The 16110-nt window shown below is 52.4% G+C and overlaps 1 protein-coding gene across 5 annotated transcripts in view; it reads right to left on the reverse strand.

Annotated features, from left to right (window-relative positions):
- SULF2 (sulfatase 2) overlaps positions 1–13443 on the reverse strand; it is a 112763-nt gene extending 99320 nt beyond the window's left edge. For 3 of the 5 annotated variants that reach the window (XM_028121893.2, XM_028121889.2, XM_088026788.1), the window contains exon 1: positions 12651–12757. The gene's annotated coding sequence lies outside the window, so the exon portion shown is untranslated. Of the gene's footprint in view, positions 1–12650; positions 12758–13153; positions 13303–13358 lie in introns of those variants that run through there. The other 2 variants (XM_028121892.2, XM_028121891.2) reach the window with 2 other exon arrangements.
- Between the last annotated feature and the right edge of the window lie 2667 nt (positions 13444–16110).

Consider the following 16110-nt stretch of genomic DNA (forward strand, 5'->3'; position numbering starts at 1 on the left):
TTTCGCATGACAGGCCCATTTCCAACCCTGGCATGCTGTGCAGTCTAATCAGCAGCTGGAAAGAGACTGCCACAGGGAGAAAAGCCCCAGGTCAGAGGTGTTCCTTGTGCTCGGATCGGCTTCTCCCGCTGGTGGTCTCACTGCGCTGGGGGGTTCACTGGGTATCAGCAGGTGTACTTTGTGTCACCCTCTCCTGCCATGTGACCTAGTCGTGATCATGGGACCAAAGTTGGTCAATCAGACTCTCTCACGGGGCTTTTGACTCTTAAAAGGAATGTCAAGAGCAGAAGGAAAAATCAGGGTGCATTTGTCCCATTGGAACCCCTCCTCCAGCAACTCCTGCTGGGGGTGGGGGGCTAGAGCTTCCTAAGCTAAAGCCTTAGAAGGCCGGGCAGCTTTCATTTTTGGGTTTCTAGGAGTCAGGCTACCCTGAGACCACCATACTGTGAGGAAGGGCAAGCAGCTGTGGGAAGAGGCCATGGGGAGGAAGATGGAGGATTCAGCTGATGGCCCCAATGAACTCCCACCTGGTGACCAGCACGAGCTGCTGGCCATCTGAGTGGAGCCATTGTGGACCTTCCAGCTGATATCACAGGAAGCAAGAGACCCAGCAGGCAACCCACAGAATTGTTACAAATACACTGTTGCTTTAAGCCACTGAGCTGGGGGTGATCTGTTACAAAGCAGAAACACAACCAAAGAGCCTTGAATGACACTGATTCGAGCCCATTCCTCCAACTGACGGGTGATGAATCAAGATGTTTGGTCTCCAGTGGCCAATGCCTTTAATCAGATGAACACTTAAAGGAGAACTCATTCACTCGTTTTTCCATCATTGTTTCAAACAGCCAGTGAGCTGAGCAGTGACGGTACCAAGAGGAACAAGCATAAGGAGCTCCTATTCCAGTGGGGGCAGCACACATGGTGCCTCAGTTCCCTCACTTTCAAAATGGAGATGATAATAGGCCTTGAACAAAAGCTTTGTAGTGATGAGGAAATGCTTGGCAACAAGCACCCAATAGCTATTAGACTTCTGTTATTATTGTAAACAAAGTTGCAAAGCATGGTCTCTAGAAATGGTGGCTGTTTGATCTGAACAAAGTGTTGTGGGGGAGGAATGGACTCCAAGGACCATGTGGGCCAGGCAGGTGACGTAAATGAGTCAAGTGGGCCCAGTGTAAGAAAACCCCACACACTCCCTTCTCTCCAGCTCTCATTCTACACTTTTGACAGAGGTGTAAGAACAAAGGAGTACTGCTCCACACTGAGAAGAGCAGGGCATGTGCAATGGCCAACGGCAAGTGACCCTGACTGCAGCCTCAGACAATAGGGAATGGGGCGGGGGAGGGGGACTCTGGCAAAGTGGAGAACCCACGACCAGTGGGGATGGCAACTCAGGGTGGCCAGATATGGCCCACGTCTCCCTATTTTTCACAAGCTGGAAACTCTAATTTTTAAAAGGTAAAATCTCACAATTTTTAAAGATCTGACAACTTGAAAAAATGTTCAAAACAGCACGTAGGTTAAACATTTCTGTGAGCTGAAGATAGGCTCTGCTTAGCCAGCCTGTGACGTCCTACTCTAATAAGACAGAACAAGGAGAGACTTCTTTGTACTCCACTTTCCCTGTCTGTAAAATGGGGATTCGGAGGTCTCTGTGCTATAGATGGAAGGTGTGTGTCTCCCCAAAAATCTTATGTTGAAACCTAATCCCCAGTAGGATAGTATTAGGAGGTGGGGTCTTTGGGAGGGTGGAGCTCTCATGAGTGGGATTAGTGTCCTTCTAAAATAGATGCCAGAGAGTTCCCTTACCCCTCTGTCATGTGAGGAGACGAGGTGTCATCTGTGACTGTGGAAGTGGTCTCTCACCAGACTCTGAACCTGCTGGCACCTTGACCTTGACCTTGGTGAGAAATTTCTGTTGCTTATAAGTCTTCTAGTGTCTAGTCTTCTGTTACAGCAGGCTGGACAGACGAAGAGGGCCAGCATCACGAAGTCACCAACGTGTTCACCTGAGTGGGCACTCAGAACGCTGCCTGGTGTGCAGAAATGTGAGCTTCCAGGAGCGTGAGTTCAGGAGAGGAGGTGAGAGAGGCAGGTCTCCTGAGCTGTGACAGCTCCTTTCAGGAGGGGCCCCTACGGGTGGGGGGGGGGGGAGATATTTCCCAGGGCACCTGCAGAAATGTCACGCCGCTGATCTCGCACATTAACATTCATGTCCCCAGTGGAGCCTTCTGCCATCAGCCCTTCCTCATCCCCGCTGTGGCCTGAGGGCGATGGCCGCCCCTCTCTGAGCGATATCAGCATGAACCCCAGCTCCAGTTCAGGGCCCGGTGAGTGCAAAAGCAACCCTCCCCACTCCCGCCTGTGCTTTCTGCAAATGACAAACTGGTTTTGACTCCTTTGCCTTGAGCAGTCACCTTCAAGCAAGGATCCCCAAACACTAGATTCAGACCCAGCCGTACATCTTCAAGCCTCCTTCCCAGATTCCTTCATCCAAAAAATATCTCCTGAGCACGCAGAGTGCCGGCCCTGTGCTGGGTGCTGGGGATACAGAGGTGAACGAGACAGACCTGCTTCCTCTAGCCACAGGGCTTGCCTTTAGTGAGAGGAGAGAGGACAAAGGACAAATCAACAAATAAGCGCATTGAGATAACTGCAGAGAGTGGTTAAGTGTTATAAACATAAAGCAGGCGTCATTCTAGGTATTACCTAAGGATGTGATATTTGAGCTGAGACCTGACGGATCAGAAGGAGCCAGACTCGTGATATGCAGGCAGATGGGACAGCAAGTGCAAAGGCCCCGAGGTTGGAACAGGCTTTGATGTGGCCAGTGTGACAGTGTAATAAGCTTGGAGGAGCGGGGTGTGAGTTGGGGGCAGAGGCAAGGCAGTGCAGGGCAGGGTAGCCTACGGCAGGGGTCTGGACTTTACTATCAGCACAACAGGCCGCTGGAAGGAGGGTTTTGTTACAGGAGCTGCCACCACCTATTTGCAGAAATGCCTAGCAGAAGGTACCCCATCCAGCACCTTCTCTTTGTGTGTTAGCAGTCTGAAACTTCAGCTGTACACAGGAGTCACCTGGGAGCTCTAAAATATCCTGATGTCCCGGCCCTACCCCCGGGGCTCTGATTTAATTGTCTGGGGGTGGCCTGGGTGCTGGGATTTTTACAAGCTGCCCTGGAGATGGCTAGGAACTTGTGCTCCGCTTATGAGCATCTCCTGAGTACGTGGTGACAAGCCCACCTTGGGCTTCCAGGACGGGCTCGGAGCCCTAGAAGTCCTAGTTGGTCCCCAAGGTTTGCTCCCTTCCTGAGCTGGCCCGACTGAGGCCCAAGAGTCAGGTGGGGGGAGGGTCAGGGTGGGGAGTGGGACATGGCGGAGCCCGTCAGCTCAGGAAGCTTCAGAGCTCTAGGCCCGGTTACCTCTTCTTGTGGCCATCCGTCTGACCTGAACTCCCTCCTCTGTGGCGGGGGGTGGGGTGGGGTGGGAAACCACAGTCTTCCTTATGGGCAGGGCAGTTGAGAGAGGTGGTGCAGAACCCTTTCGAGAAGCTAAAAAGCAAACAGTGTGGAAAGCAGTGGACGGTTCCCCCCAAAATCAAAAACAGAACTACCCTGTGATCTAGCAATTTCACTTCCGGTATTTACGCAAAGGAAATGAACTATCTCGGAAAGATACGTGCACCCCCTTGTCTGCTGCAGCCTTATTTGCAACGAGCCCAGACATGGAAGCAGCGTCGGTGTCCGCTGAGGGATGAGTGCACAGAGAAGAGGTGGTGTGTAGACACACACCCATGGTCTGGTCTCTCACTCAGCCATGACAAAGGAGACCCTGCCATTTGTGATCACGTGGATGGACCCGGAAGGCATTATGCTTAGCGAAATAAGTTGGACAGAGAAAGACAAAGACTGTATGAGTTCACTTAGGTGTGGAATCTCGAAACAAAACATGGAACTCACACAGAGAAGAGACTGGTGGCGACCAGAGGTGGGGGGTGAGGGGTGAGCAAAATGGGTGACGATGGTCAATAAACAGGTGCAAACTTTCAGTTATAACTGGGGGGGGGGACAATGTACAGCGTGGTGACCATAGCTCATGAGGCTGTGTTGAGTATTTGCAAGTTGCTAAGAGAACAGATCTTAAAAATTCTCATCACAAGAAAAAAACATTTAACTGGGTGATGATGGATATTAACTATACTGTGGTAATCATTTTACAAAATGTACGCATATCAAATCATGTTGTACACCTAAAACCAAGACGTTGTTATAGGTCAATTATATCTCAATTAAAAAAAAAAGCTAAAAAGGATCTACAAGTATAAGCAACAACACCTGACTTTTGGAAGCAATTTTCATGCGTCCACTCACTGTACTCGTGTCTCACTGTGAGTGCCAGTGGTGGGGAGGGTGCAAGGAAGCTAACTAGGATTATCTCCATTTTACAGAAGAGGGATCTGAGGCTCAGAGGGGCAGAGCAGGTATGTGAATCAGGAGGTCTGGTTCTAGAGTGCATCCTCTTAACCACTCGGACACACCAATTCTCAGAGATGTGTCTTAGGTCCAGTCTTCTATACCTTCTTCATCTCCTGCCTGGGTGGAAGCCACACCTGGACGGACCCAAGAACATGTCAATAAGTGGGCAATGAGCAGGAAGAGGAGCCTGGGGACAGCTCTGAGGCAGAAGCTGCCGGGACCCCCCCAAGGACCTTCCCCCGTTTACAGGACCCCAACTTTGTTAAAGAGGTGGACCCTTGTCTTGGCAATAAACCAGCATTAGTCTAAGCCCATGGTTCTCAGAAGGGTGAAATCAGCCCAAAGGGGTGTTTGCAGGAATTTGTGAGGATTCTTTTGCTTGTCACAGTGACTGGGGGATGTTTCTGGCATCTGGTGGGGGTACAGGGATGCTGGATAATTTGCAATGCTCCACACAGTGAAGAATAGCCCCATTTCCAGCACGACTTTCCAATGTCCCACAAGACAATCACTTAGGTGAAACAGCTTTTAGCTACCCGACCTCAGAAATGAACCCCATTTCACGTATAAACACAAAAGATGTTTTGCCTGGTTCTCCTCTACACTGAATTTTCTGGGAACACAACCACTAACTAAACTGAGGGAAGACTGTAGTTTGTTTTGTTTAGAAATGTGGGGTAATTGTTCACTATCTGGGAAAATCACGTTATGGCCATAGCACTTGTGGTATTTGAGCTGTCCAAACCACGCGTTCGTACCCCACTGCGTCTGTAACGGTCAGATTTATGGGATCCCACACCAGTGTGGGCACCTGACTGCTTCATTATGTCTTCCAGTGTAGTGTGTCTAAGATATTGCCATACATACATTTACTTATAACTCACTTTCCTCTTGGTTTTCCCTTAAATTACAGTCAGGGTATTTGATCAATTAAGAAATGCGCAGATGAGTTGTATTATCTATGAATTTATTTCAGGTAAACTTGGCAAAAACATTTGTTCTAAGAAGAGGGCGTCTGATCTGCTAATTTTGGGAAACCACTGAGCTAAGTCAAATGAAAAGCCCATTTCCCTTTGCCAGTGTTTGGCTTAGGCGTGAGTACAAAACCCAACCCTGCAACAATGAGGCGTAAAGCAAAGTCTGCTGGGGTGAGGGTGTTCTTGGAAGGATTTTGCTCTCTGATTAAAAGACAAACAGCACAGAGTCCCGCTCTGTTTCCACTTTGTATGGAGATGTAATGTCTGGAGCTGCAGCAGCCACCTTGAGACCATGAAGCAGCAAGGCCAATGACATGACCAAGACAGAGGAGCCGAGGACAGGAAGATCCTGGGTCTCTGAAGACATTATTGTACAAACAAATTGGCTCCGGGGCTCCCCTGCCTCAGACTCTTTGTTAAGTGAGAACTAACATTTTTATTGCATAAACCACTCTCAGCCAGGAATTCCATTACTTGCTGTGAATACACCTTGATTCACATTCAAATGATTAGGACACTAAGAACTGTAGTAGGATTTCCTCTTCTCTGAAACATCCAGAAAAGTGGTCTGTGGATAGTGTCTGTCTCTAGAGCAGGCCAGTAATGCAGCTTTTGGATGATCTGATTTTCACCAGAGCATGATCATCTCCTGAACTTCTGAGAGCTGATCGTTTTTCATTCTCTTTCGAAAAACTCCTCTCTTCTGGCCATTGAGGTGGGTCAAGTCACCCACTGGGGCCCTGCCTGGGAGCCAAGAAGAAAGTCTATTGGCAACATTCTTCACCTAACACATCTGGCTTCCACCTGGCCAAACACATCTTGGGTACTGCTCGTGGTCCCGGGGGAAGGCCCTGTCCATCAACTCACACTTATAAGACCTACGTATGTTTTGGAGTCCTGTTAAGAGACTGTGTAGAATTCAAAATGGCTGTGGTCTCTGGTGAGAGAGAATTCCATTTGATCCGGGTCTGGGCTGGAGAAGCTCTGAAGACCATATCAACAGGTGTTCTACCAAGGAGGCATCATGTTGCCTGTGAGGCCCAAGATCCCACCTGACCTTCAATTCCCAAGGTCATCTGTTGTAGCATGATGAATATTGAGTTCGGTCTGCTCATCACCGAGCAATGAGGAGATGGACAAGGGAAGGCTCAGCCTGGGCCTTTGGGAATTTCCCAGGAGCATGTGGGGTGTGCTAAAAATACTCATCAAATAGATGCAGAACAGGCATGATGGGAGGAGGGGACCATACCAGAGAATAAAATACATTTTCCCTAGACGATCGTGTCCAGCCCCATGGCCTCAAATAACATCGGTGCTCTGCTGACTCCCAAATTTAGGCGGCCAGCCCCAACCAGCTCCAGACTTGTGTATCCAGCAGCCACTGAGCGCTCAGACCCCCAGGTCATCTCAAACCCAACACTGCCATGACTGATTCTGGATCGTCCCCCTGCCCCCAAACCTCTCTCCTCGTCTTCTCATTCAGGAATCTCCCCCCCACCCACCCCCCCGCCCTGACGGGCTGTCTGATCACCGCTGGTTCCCTGGCACAATGGTACTTGTCGTGGGGGCCGCTGTGTGCAACGGGGAATGTTTAGCAGCATGCCTGGTCTCCACCCACTAGATGCCTCTAGCACCCTCTCCCCAGTTGTGACAACCCAAAGTATCTCCAGACATTGCTAAATGTCCCCTGGGGGCAAAACTGCCCCAGCTGAGAAGCCAGTTCTTTCCTTCATTCTGAACATGCAATGCACCAGAAAGTTCTGCTGGCTCTGCCTCCAAAATGATCTCCAATCCACCCCCATTTCACTCCGTGTCCACCGACTGCACGGCCACCCAGGCCAGGATCAGCCCCCACCCACCTGTCCCACCTGCCCCTCGCAGAGCATCCCTCGCAGGCTAGCCATGAAGACCTGCCTAAAACAAACCATATCGTTCCCTGACTTTAAACTCCTCAATGGTTTTCCATTTCCTTTGAAACAAGATCTAAAGTTCTCACCATGGCCCATATTTCTCACCACTGACCTCATCTTCTGCCCCTCCCCACCCCCAGGTTTCTATCTGTGTTTTAAACAGGTGTCTCAGGCCACTCCTCTCCACTTCCAAGCCTTTGCACTGGCTGTTCCCTCTAGTTGGAATGCTCTTCCCTCAGATCTTTCCGAGGCTGGCCCATTCTTAAAATTTAGGTCACAGCTCAGAGGTCACATCCCGAGAGGGGTCTCCCGTCACCTGCCAGAACGCGCCTCCCCCACCGCACAGCCATTCTCCATCATAGGCTATTTCTTTTCCACTGTAGAGCCTGTCACTTCCTGAGCGAGCCTTATTTGTGGACTTTGCTTGTGTATTATCTGCAGGGTTGTCTCTTGTTCATCCCAATGCCTAACCAGTGGCTGGCACACAGTAGCTGTTCAATAAACATGTGTGCCCTGACAAATAGGAGGAATGCTCTCTCGCTCTGTAGTTTCCTAATACCTTCATACCCCTAATCGCACATGGAGCATTTCCCCTGCCCCCCACCCCCGATAGCCCCTGCATTAGGCAGGAAGTCAAGACAGGCATACTCCAGGGGCCCCTTTCCCAAGCCTCCCTGCTGAGGCAGGACACACACGTGGTACTGTGGTTCACTCCGCAGTACCCGGGGCCCTCCTTGGGAGTTTGATTCACCAGGGCCTGGCATTTTTTTTTAAAAGATTTTTATTTATTTATTTGAGAGAGAGAGAATGAGAGACAGAGAGCACGAGGGGGAAGAGGGTCAGAGGGAGCAGCAGACTCCCTGCTGAGCAGGGAGCCCGATGCGGGACTCGATCCCGGGACTCCAGGATCATGACCCGAGCCGAAGGCAGTCGCCCAACCAACTGAGCCACCCAGGCACCCATGGACTTTGCATTTTTAAAACAAATACCTCCAGATGATTCTCATGTAATGAGAACATCTGCCCCTGGCCGCCAGAAAACAAACACAGAAACAAGGCCGGGCTGTATCTTTCAGACACTGAGGCAGAAAAGTCAAGCCTCCAGTGCCTGATGACCTCAGTGGAGAGGGAGGGGACTCCGCTCACCCAGCAGCTGTTTCCATGGTGCCCACCTTGACCAAAATGACGACAGGTCCCTCTGACCAAATTAGTGTTCCCCTGCATCACAGGTATTGGCTATTTGCCTCCCCAGCAATGAGGCTTCCTTTTACTGGCATCCCCCCAACTTGTGCTCTCCAGGGCTTCGGGGGCTCAGTCGCTCTGTCCCCAGCTCCAGGGTGGGGCCCGGGAGCCTGGCCAACTCATTTCCTTGGCCAGTGTTGGTTTGGAGTGAGCACATGACATAAACCAGGCCCATCAGAGGGACGCCTGGGGCGAGGATGGGCATTTCCAGAAAAGAGGCTTGTTCTTTCCTGTTGGGCTTGAACCAGAGACGACAAGAGGACCACCCTTCAGCAGTCAACCCGGACACCTCAATTATGATAACAGTCAGTGTTCACTGAGGGCCTGCCGAGCTCAGACGCCGTGCTAAGCACTCGACATTGATGATCTCATTTCATCCTTTACCACAAACCAGGAGTTAAGTGCTACGATCATCATCATTTGCTGGATGACAACACTGCAGCACAGAGAAGTTAACTAATGCTCCCCAGATCACACAGCTGGGCAGGTAGCCAGGCAGTCTGGCTCCCTTAACCACGGAGCCAGGGCCTGCCCAACCCCTGGAGCCAGAGGGAAACCAGCCCCGTGGAAGAAAGAACAGAGATGCAGGGGAACAGATACTCATGACAGCATCTGAGCCCTGACCCAGCTGTGCCTGAAGCTAGAGTTACCTGAGCGTTTTCTGGTTATAAAAGCCAACATGTCCCTTCTTTTCTCCTTACGCTGGTTTGAGATTTTTTTCCTCTCTTTCTGTTGCTTACAAGAGAAAGGATCCTGATTACTTTACAGTCTTTTTATGAAAATACCCCTGATATTCCATTTGCGACTTGCACACAGCAGCTGCTCAGTAAACACCAACAGATGCGGGTGGAGACTGGTTTTGTGCCCTGCCTCCCCACCCCACTGCCCCCCTTCACTGCTGGGTGTGTAACCCTAACACCCGACTGCGGCCAGGCCAACGCCACTTCCCCTTTCGGCTCCAAGTAAGGCCTAGTTTCCTAGCAACCATCCCAATTAGGCAATCATGCCATTTATCAGGATGCCAATTAATTATAATGATCCTAATGATCTTCCAATTAGGTAGTGCCTTGAATCCAATCAGGGGCATTGCAGACTCCCCAGGCAGGGCTCATCACAAGGAAGGCTGAGGCCCTCACCTGCAGGTCAGCCCTGAGGAGCCCCACCTTCCACGTCCCCCAGCCACACAGGGCCCAGGCCTGATACAAAGCTGGGAACCTCAGAGCCACTTCTCCAGGGACAGGCCAATGTGACTCCATCACCAACCACAAGAGGGCCTCACCTGTAGGAAAATTTTAACCCTTCCACCATTGTGCCTTCAGTGGGCATAAACCTTTACCTCAGATGTCATGCTTTTTTCTATCAGCCACATTTGATCTGTCTCTTTGCATTCCGAGTAGGGGAGAGCGTGTGCATACTTGCAGGGGGGTGGGCAGGAAACGTGGCCAGGCAATTGCACATCTTCCTTACGGTAAAACCCCCCTGCAAACCAAATCCAAATCCGAGATTCCCCCAAATACTGGAGATTTTTGGAGGGAAGTGGGATTATCGATGGGCTTCTGTCTTTCCAACTTTTATTGTCTAAATGTGTTTTCTTCCACTGAGCATGTACTATTTCTACGTTTGGAAGAAAGACCAAGGTCATGGAGGGAGGAGAGCGCAGTGGGTCAGAGTGGACGCCGGAGGCTCAGGGCCTCTTAGATCCAGGCTCTACCACTGACCAATTGTCAGGAAGTCACGATCCTCTCTGTGCCTCCACTTTACTCCTCTTTAACATGATGAAAAGCACAGAACCTATCTTACAGGGTTTTTGTGTGGATTAAATGAGTTTTTATGTACAAGGGGTTAGATCAGCGTTTGGCTCATAAAAACACCACCATCGTAAGTCTAGATTAAGGTCTTTCTTCGAACTGCAAACTGGTCAGGAATTCTGATACTCTTTTGGAGGACAAGGCTTTTGTTTTCTTTCTGGGGGACTAAATCTAAGAACAGACTTGGCAGAGTTGGGTGATATTCCCAGTCTGGCTAACTTAGGAGACCAGAAGCTGCCCCCCGAGGCATGTCCAAACAGATAAATTAAATCTATCCAGGGAAAGGAAGAGAGAAACGTCATCCCCAAATCAAAAGGCACACGCGTCACAGGGTGTGCAACTACACTTCAACTAGGTCCTCCGGATGGCAGCTGAACATAGCCGTTGGGCAGGGGACACACGCATGCGTGTGTGTGCTCATGAACACACAGGAGCGCGCACACACACACTCTTCCACACAGCCACACTGTCCTCCAAGCCTAGGCTTTTTACAATTCAACCCTTAAGTTTGAAAACTTAACATGTTATTAGGGTTTTTTAAAAAGCCATAAATTCAAATAAAAAAACCCCAAAACTATACGCAAAGCCCAAACACCAAACCCACACTGACTCTCAGCCATGGCAGTTAAAACACTGGGCATTTAGGTACATACACTTGGCCCGAGGAAGGCAGATCCTTTCACGTGCAAAAGTCCAAGGAACCATCAGCCAAGCTTGCCACAGTTGCCCTTCGAGTTGCTTTTTAGAACACTAATTTACACCCCCGGACGGGCTGTTTTGATGAGTGTTCTCCCCTCCATGACGTAGGACAAGCAAAGCTGGGAGAACCTCTCTGACAAGGTGAGTGGTCTCCAGTCTGTCCCCCCACCCCCTCTACAGATGTACGAATGGCTTTAATTTAATTAAAACCCTCCCGTGGTTCTGTGGTGGGTGTCGGAGATGCAGTAAGAAGTCCCCTTCACTATTAACTACGAGAGGAGAGTGGCCCTTGCTGCTCTGGGGACAGACCCCCGTGTCCTCCAGGGAAAGCCCATCCTACCCGCGTCTCGGTCCCCAGAGAACCGGCTCAAGAGCAGCCTCCCCTTCTCTGCCCGGAAGGGAGGGAGGGTGGCGCTGTGGGACAGAGGCCGGGGCAGATGGAGGGGGCCGGGGTGGGCGTCGGGACATGCAAAGATGCGCAGATGCCCAGATTCGAACGTAAGCTGAATGTAATTACTTGGTTAATTAAATATTGACTTTTAACTCAAAAAGTCATTAAAACAAGCCGCCAGAAAGAGAGGAGAGTGGCAGGGAAGGAAGCAGAACTTTCAGGAAGGAGGAAGAGGAGGAGGAGGATTGTCCTACTGTGTGCAGCGGACGTGGTCTTCAGTCTTAGGGCAGGTAGAAAATTGCGGACCGAGGTCACTGCGCAAAACTAGGATTTGCGGGTGTCTCTTTACATTTTCCCTACGTAAGACCGTCTCTCTTTACTAGGCTGCTCTCAAAGTGAACCGAGCGGGCTTCTGGCTCAGCAACTAGATACCGATCATCGCCTTTCCCTGGAACTAATGCGGTACCGGGCACGAGGACGTGCTCCATAGATGCTTGTAGAACGAATGAACGACTATAAAGAACAACAACAACAAAAGCAAAACAAACAAACAAACCCAGAAAAGAAAAGTGCACTCCTAGAAATCGCCTGTCACACTTCTGAGCCCCTCGGGAGCCCGCGGAGGGGAGCATCTCTCCACAAGGCGAGAGAACTGGTTCTGACCTGGCCTGGGAGGAAGTTTGTCTTTTCAATCCTATTTGCCCTTTCGGTATCCGCGAATTCCCAGTCGCCCTGAAGATCCGGTCCACCGCTTTCCCGTGTCCTGCCTGGACAAGCCCCACGTGGTCTGGCTTCTAGCCGGTCCGATGGGTCTAAACTCAAAGGGGTCAAGGAGGCCATCCCCCCCGCGGCCGGCCGGCCCGGGCGCCCTTCCCGCGGGGTCCTCTAGGGCTCCGCGCGGCTTCCGCGGGTCAGGGGCGCGGTGGGAAGTAAATCCTCACCCGCTCGCCCGGCCCGCCGGCGGGGTCAAACAGGTCATCCCCCCGCGGCCCGCCGGCGCCGGAGCCGCCCGCCCGGTCCCACCTCCGCGCGCCCCGCTGGGGCCGGAGCCGGGCGGTCTGGACCGGCCCCCGCTCACCTGGGCTGCGCTGCGGCGGCTGGGGGGCCCCCCCGCCCCGCCCACCCGGGCCCTGCGCGCCCCACTCACCAGCGCACGGCCCCGGCGGCCTCACCCGGCGCGGGGCGCCGCCGCCTCTGCCGCAGCCCGGCCGGGCCGCGGGGGGCAAGGGACTCCGCGCCTCTGCTGCCGCCGCCGCCGCCGCATCCCCGGCGAGTGCCGCCGCCGCTCCTCCTCCCCTCCCTCCGCCTCCTCCCGCCTCTCCGTCCCCCCCCCCACTTCCCCCCGCCCCCGGGCTCGGCCGCCGCCGCCCCCCGGCCCCCACCCCGGCGCACCGCCCTCGCCAAAGTCCGGCTCCGCGCCCCGCCCGGGCCGCTCTTACATCGCCCCAGCCCGGCCGGCCGCGCTGCCCGAGCCAACCCCTTGGCACGGCGCGGCCCGGCTCCCCGCCCGCCGGCCTCCGCGCGGGGAAGGCGAGCGCGCGCCGTGGCGGGGGCGCCGGACCGGGAGCCGCGGGCGGCGGGGGCCCGGGGCCGGGGGGACCCGCCGCGGCGCCCTCCCTGCGCTCCCCCCGCCCCGCGCCAGCGCTTTACCTCTGGCTTGACGGACGCGCGGCCGGGCCGGCCCGGTCCTGTGGCCCTCCGCGCACGGCCCTGGCCCCGAAGTCCGGCCCCGGACGGAGCAGCGGCGGAGAGAGGGGGTCCGGGCAGCTCTCGGCCTCCCGATGCCTCGGGACCCGACTGGCCGCGCTCCCGGCGCCGAGCGCGCACCCTCGCCGGGACACAGACGCACACTCACCCGACACACACTCGCTCCCGCTCGCCCTCGGCGGAGAGTTGAAACAGCTGTGGGATTCGCCCAGGAGCTGGAAATGAGGGAGGGACGCGAGCCAGAGCCGCGCGCGCGCGTGTGTGTATGTGTGTGTGTGTGTGTGTGTGTAACACACAAACGGGGGGGGCATCGCTAATAAATCAAATACTGCAATAAAGTGTGGAGGACCATTGATCAGGTCCACTTTGCTGGAAACGAAGAGAATCCTTGCCTCTGTGCCGCTTTTTCTCCTCCCTCGGAGCTGGAAGGAGCCAGTGTTCCGCGGGGCGTGTGACAGCCCCGGCCTGGCGCTCCCCTCGTAATGACACGTTAATAAATGTTTTCTTTTATCTGCTTTCACAAGGGCTCGCCCCAGTCTGCAAACACCCGACCGCCTTTGCTGAAAGCCCGGCGCTCGCCTCTAACTATACACATCTGCCTTGGGAGCTGCCCGCTGGAGCGGGAGCCCCCAGCTAGATCGCGGGGTGAACTGCCCAAGCGCCCGGGAAGCTTCCTGAGATACTAACTTGAACTCAAGTGAAAAGAGCTGCCGTGACTCAGAAATGGTCCGGGAATAGGAAAGAAAGGAGAAACCGGCTTCCTCCTCCGAAAGGGGAGGAATTCGACTCAAGGTGGTGCTGTCCACCGCGGTTTCCACTGTCCCCAGTGCCACAGCAGAGGCCGGAGGGGCACAGGGCTGACAGGGGTGGGCAAAGAGCCGGCAGACAACTAACCAGTAGCAGCAGAAACAGCGCTGAGTTGTTAAGGGGAGACAGACCCTGCTGTGGATAAGTGCACTTAAGGCAACAGCGACTTAGTGTAAACCTAATAATCTTACAAGGAAAGTATCATTATGCCTGTAATACAACTATGGAGACCAAGTTACAGAGAGGTTAAGTAACTGGCTGAAGGTCAAACACTTGTTAAGTGATGGACCCAGGATTTGAACCTGAGAAGCTTGGCTCCAGAGTTCCCCTAAGTCCTAGGCTGTTTACTTTTCAGTGCAGCATCTCCTTTCTCTGGCTTAGTCTTCCTTCATGCAAGTTAGGGGTGTCCTATTTAGTAAATAAAAATACAGGGGGTCCGCGAGGTGTACAAAAAATTCTTCGTATATTTGAAATTCAAATTGGATGTCGTAACCCAGTTGGAGACGCTGGAGTCCCCCGCTGTACTCCCACTTTAGCCGGGCCAGATCAATTTATAGTCTAAATAAATCAGGAAAACCTGGAACTTCTTTTTCTAAATCAGATTCTGGCCTCGCTTTTGGCGCCACTGAGGTTGCTGATCTTCTGCCCTTCTTTTGCCTTAGAACAAAATGTCAGGCTTGCTTCTTTACCATCACGGACCAAAAAACAAGGGAGCCTCCGTTCCCTTCTTGCCTCATCTCTGTGGGAGGAAGAACACATTTACTGCAGAGCTTCTAGGATGATGCTGTCCCGTAAATGCATCAAGCAGGCCCTGGTTGTAATTTAAAATTTTCTAGTAGCTGCATGAAAAAGTAAAAACAACAACAACAAAAAAACAGGTGAAATTAATTTTAATAATATAGTTAACCTAGTCTATCTAAAATATCACTTCAACATGCAATCAATAGAAACATTTTTAATGAGATATTTTACATTCTTGTTTCTTAGGGAGTCTTTGGAATCTGATGTGTATTTTACACTTACAACATCTCACAATTTGTACCGGCCACGTGGGGCTGGGATTCCCATAGAAGACAGAAAGTACAATTCTAGTAGTTTCTGTGGTCCACTGCTGAGCATTTCTACGGGGTTATCTTATGTAATTTTTGTGACAATTTTTCAAGAAAACTTATGCTTACAAAGGTCAAGGGTTGTGACCAAGGTCACAATGTTGGCAAGTGGGATTTTAACCCATTTGAGACTGTGCCTGGCTTTGGGACATGTATCTCCTGTGACAGTAATTTTCTCCCTGGTCCTCAGAGTCCCATGGGGTGACTCCGGGGCCTGGGGTAGAGAGGGAGATGAGATCTGTCTTTTGCCTGCTTTTATGTCGGAGAATATTTCAGAGGTGGGGAGATGTCTACCACAAAAAAAATTAAAAAATACACTGCCTTCCTTTAGGCCTCAGGTTCATGAACACAGCTCTCCTTTCCCTAAATGGGCCCTGCCCACAATTTTCCCCTCCGTCCTTCCCTCCTCATCAGGGACCCCCCAGTACTGGAAGGGCAACTCACAGTGTACAGTCCCCTACATGGGGCTGTAGGCGGGGCTGAGGTGATGTCATTTGATTATCATCTTTAGCTATTTATTCTTTCCATTGTTGCTGTTAAAAGACCGAACATCTGGGTGTTTTGCCCTTTATCCTTCCTCAGGAAGGAGACAGATCTCATGTGTAAGTGCCTCTTTGTGTGTGTATATCTGTGTGCCTGGACACATGCCTGTGTGTGTGTGCAAGCAAGCACACGTGTGTGCTCACTGCAGGCGGGTGCTGTGGATCGGGTTTCAGGTGAGGACTTCACTCACCAGCTCAGAGGCTCGCAGAGTCCAAGGGGCTGCAAAGCGCCCTCTGGCCACGTCTCATTCCCGTAATTCACAGCAAACTCCCTGGTCCTCTGGGTCTGAGGCCTCAGCCTGACTTTTCCAGCTTCCCTCCAGGTGGGAGGGGACTCCTGACCCTATCCAGGAGCTCCGTGTCTGCCTGGTAGACTTGAGGGGACTCCGGGGCTCCGATGTCCCCCAGTCTGGGGAGTCGCTCAGCCACTGAGCGGGGGCGG

Source organism: Eumetopias jubatus, unplaced genomic scaffold (genome assembly GCF_037043125.1).
Source record: "Eumetopias jubatus isolate StellerSeaLion01/CBP00866 unplaced genomic scaffold, mEumJub1_p1.0 scaffold_9, whole genome shotgun sequence".
Taxonomy (NCBI): domain Eukaryota; kingdom Metazoa; phylum Chordata; class Mammalia; order Carnivora; family Otariidae; genus Eumetopias; species Eumetopias jubatus.